Source organism: Colobus angolensis, unplaced genomic scaffold (assembly GCF_000951035.1).
Source record: "Colobus angolensis palliatus isolate OR3802 unplaced genomic scaffold, Cang.pa_1.0 Scaffold179, whole genome shotgun sequence".
NCBI classification, from domain to species: domain Eukaryota; kingdom Metazoa; phylum Chordata; class Mammalia; order Primates; family Cercopithecidae; genus Colobus; species Colobus angolensis.
Window position 1 is genome coordinate 5,046,412 of NW_012114921.1, and position 3,755 is coordinate 5,050,166.

A 3,755-nucleotide genomic window follows, 5' to 3' on the forward strand; every position below is an offset into this window, starting at 1 on the left:
TCCCAGCTACTCAGGAGGCTGAGGCAGAAGAATTGTTTGAACAGGAAGTTGAGGCTGCAGTGACCTGTGATCATGCCACTGCACTCCACCCTAGACAACAGAGCAAGACCCTGTCTCAAAAAAAAAAAAAACAATGTGGAGGCCAGGCACAGTGGCTCACGCTTGTGATCTTAGCACTTTGGGAGGCTGAGGCAACTGGATCTCTTGAAGTCAGGACTTCAGGACCAGTCTGGCCAACAAGGCAAAAAACCCCATCTCTACTAAAAAATAGAACAATTAGCCGGGTGTGGTGGTGCAAGATCGTGCCACTGCACTCCAGCCTGGACTCTGTTGCAAAAAAAAAAAAAAAAAAACCATGCGGAGTCATAATTTATTATGCATATTATGTACATATTTATTATGCATATTATGCACTTACTATATAAAGTAGTGTCCTGTGCATTTCTTATGTATTAGTTAACCTTCACTTTTATTTTCTCCATTTTGTGGATAAGAAACTAAGAAACAGGGTATTTATGAAAATTGCAAAAGATGTTTCCATTAGAAAGTAAAAGAACCACATTTTGACCCCAAGCAATCTTCCTCTAGTGCCTGGTTGGTGTCTCTATATAAAATAAACTGAATTTGAATCGTGGCTCTACTATTTAATAGGAATATAGCTTTGGATAAGTCATCTAATCTCTCTGAGCCTCACTTTCTACATGGGGTAGTTGGCAGATTGTGAGTAAAGCTCCTTATTCCATTGTGATTCCCTTCTGTCATTTATTTGTGGATTTTTCTTGCTAACTCTATACAGTCTGACAGTAGCAGGATATGTGAGTGATGGCAGACTTCAACTATTTGGTTATGTAATGATTAAGCAATTCTACACATCCTTTTCGATTGTGTTAACTACTTTCTCAACCCACCGAGAGACCACTGTTACTGTGAACTTAATTCTGACCCAGTGGTAAAGATTTTGTTAATACGACTTGATGAGAACTTGATAACATGATGGTCAATTTAGTTTGTTAGCAATAAAGAGCAAGAATATTGTACCCCACACTTTAGAAATGCATATTTCAGGAAGTGTATCTGAAAACCTAAACCAATGCTAGTAAATCGAGAAAAGATGATAGCCCAAGGGATCATGTGGGAAGCATGCCAGATAAGAAGTAGTTGGAGCCTCAGAGGTCATACAGTGTGAGGAAAAGAAGAGTTTTAAAAAGAAAAAAAAGAAAAAGAAGATAGTCCATTGCAGTGGCTCACACAGAATCTAAAGTAGGAGGACTGCTTGAGCCCAGCAGCTCTAGGCTACAGTGAGCTATGATCTAGCCACTCTACTCCAGTCTGGGCGACAAAGTGAGACCCCACCTCATTCATTCTTCATTTATTATTTTGGTAACAAAGTTTTGTTTAATGTCTAAATCTAACATGAAACATGTCATTTTCATTTAAAAGTACAATTTTATGAAATAATAAATACATAGAAGGCTTGGCCAACATTTATAAACCAGGATCTGACATAGATGTAAATCTATGTCAACTTCCCTTGACATCACATTGTCTTTTCATAAGAGACAGTCACTTTGGCCAGTAGGGAAGAGAGGAAAACCAATAACATGAGTAAACAATTTCCATCTGACCTGGCCCTGACTGGGGTCATTACTCTAAGCCACATGCCTTACTTTGCTCTGACACTTCAGGATGTTCCCTTCTGGTATTAGCTGTGCACCAACGCTACAAGGTCGCAAGGGCTCTCCTTGCCATTCTCAATAAATCAGTTTTGCAAAACCTCCAGGCCTTCTTGCAGAGTATTCACGCATGTAGGGTTGTAGCTGATCAGCCATAAAGACAGGCTTTCCTTTAGGCCCTGAAGCAGTGTGGTACCGGTTTGAAAGCCTCCATCCAGTGCACATAATGAAAGTCAGAAAAAGACCTTCACTACTTATGTGTACTTTCTACAAAGAAATAGATACCTGGATGAGGGCCAATACTGCCTCCTTCATCATTTCATTTTGTGTATCTGTGTTGACAGAGTCAGCAAGAGAAGAGATATCAAGTGCTCACAAGGTCCCTAGATCTGTCCTTTTAGCCAGACCTTCCCTTGCTACTTGTAATTCCTTGACAGAAGACATTGTGGTAGTGAGTACTCACGAAAGAAGCAACTAGAATGGGGCACTTCTCCCAGGGCAAACACTGAATCCTCTTTCTGTTATAAAGTTCCCTGAGTCCTGGACTTGGTTGTTCACATAGATAGAATGATAGCTATCGAAACTGTCCCTGACTTAGTAATTCTCTCTGAACTCCCTTGAGAGGGCCCAGGTACTCTTATTTTCCATCTCTCCTGATAAAAAATAAAGAATGAGTCTAAGAGTCTTGACCATCATATATCTGTCAAGCACTGCCTGGGGATGGGGAAGCTTCAAATAACCAGATACATACATATAGATAGATAGGTAAAGATGTCTCATAGCTACACTTCCATTTTTTTATTAATAAAATACTAATTATGTATCAGTCTTGTGCTAGGCACTGAAGATTCAATGCTGAACAAGACAGGTTAGATAACTTTTTGTTAAGCATAACATGTACCCCTCCCAAATGTTCTATTGATGACAGATTCCTATCATTGGGTGCCTCATAATTTTGTATTCTTTCATCACATCTAAGGTTAAACTCTACATGGTAACTTTCCTCAGTTTGGAGACATTGGACATGCTTCCCATCTTCTGTGGAGTTTCTGGTGTCTAAGAAGGCTCAACTGCCTGCCAAAGTTTCTCCTGCATGTGCTACAAGTATGAGGGCTGCTCACCTGTGTGAGTTCTCTGGTGTTTAATAAGGTGGGATTTGTGAATGAATCTTTTCCCACATTCATGACACTTCTCTCATGTGTGAATTCTTTGTGTATGTAGATTTGTGTCATAACTAAAGCTTTTCCCACACCATGAGCATCTATATGGGTTTATTCCTTGATGTGTCATGAAGTGTTTATTAAGACCTGAACTCCATCTAAACCTCCTGTCACATTGTTGACATTTATGGAGTTTCTCTTAAGTGTGAATGCTCTGGTGCTTAATAAGATCAGAGCTAACTCTGAAGATTTTCCCACAGTCCTGACATTTAAAAGGTTTCTCTCCTGTGTGGCCTTTTCTGTGAAGATCCATAAGTTTTAGAAGCTCTTGTTTATAAGTTGTAAGTTTCTTTTCTTCCTTGGAAAAGCTTGATGCCATTTCTGTACCGTGCAAATCACCATGATTTTCCCTGCCCGTAAGTTTTCTGGGCAATTTTCATTCTGGTCTTTTTTGATACTTTGCATCCTGCTGTTTTTATTTCAGATGCAGAAACAGATATAGGATAATCATTTCCAGTGTAATTTTTTAGCTTTAGCCCTAGAGAGATGACAGTCTCATAGATACCCTGCATTACATCATTGTAGAGAGTCTTCTCAAGAGGATCTAATAATTGCCATTCTTCCTCAGAAAAGTACACAGCCATATCTTCAAATGTCAGCAAACTCTGGGACTCAGGCAGGATGAGCTCAGATGCCATCTTCCAGTCTTTGGTGCTTTTCTGCTCAGAAAGGGCTAAAATCTGTTGAACATTCACAGCTCTTTCATTTACAGGCTGGGTTTCTTTTCTGAGTATTCCAGACGGAGTCTCGCTCTGTCGCCCAGGCTGAAGTGCAGTGGCCGGATCTCAGCTCACTGCAAGCTCCGCCTCCCGGGTTTATGCCATTCTCCTGCCTCAGCCTCCCAAGTAGCTGGGACTACAGG

The 3,755-nt window shown here is 40.4% G+C and overlaps 1 protein-coding gene and 1 pseudogene across 1 annotated transcript in view; one reads left to right on the forward strand and one right to left on the reverse strand.

The window, feature by feature from the left end:
- The window catches only part of GAB2 (GRB2-associated binding protein 2), a 205,762-nt gene that overhangs the window by 31,081 nt on the left and 170,926 nt on the right, over nucleotides 1-3,755 (forward strand). The window lies entirely within an intron of this gene.
- The window catches only part of LOC105509617, a 1,852-nt pseudogene continuing 774 nt past the window's right edge, over nucleotides 2,678-3,755 (reverse strand).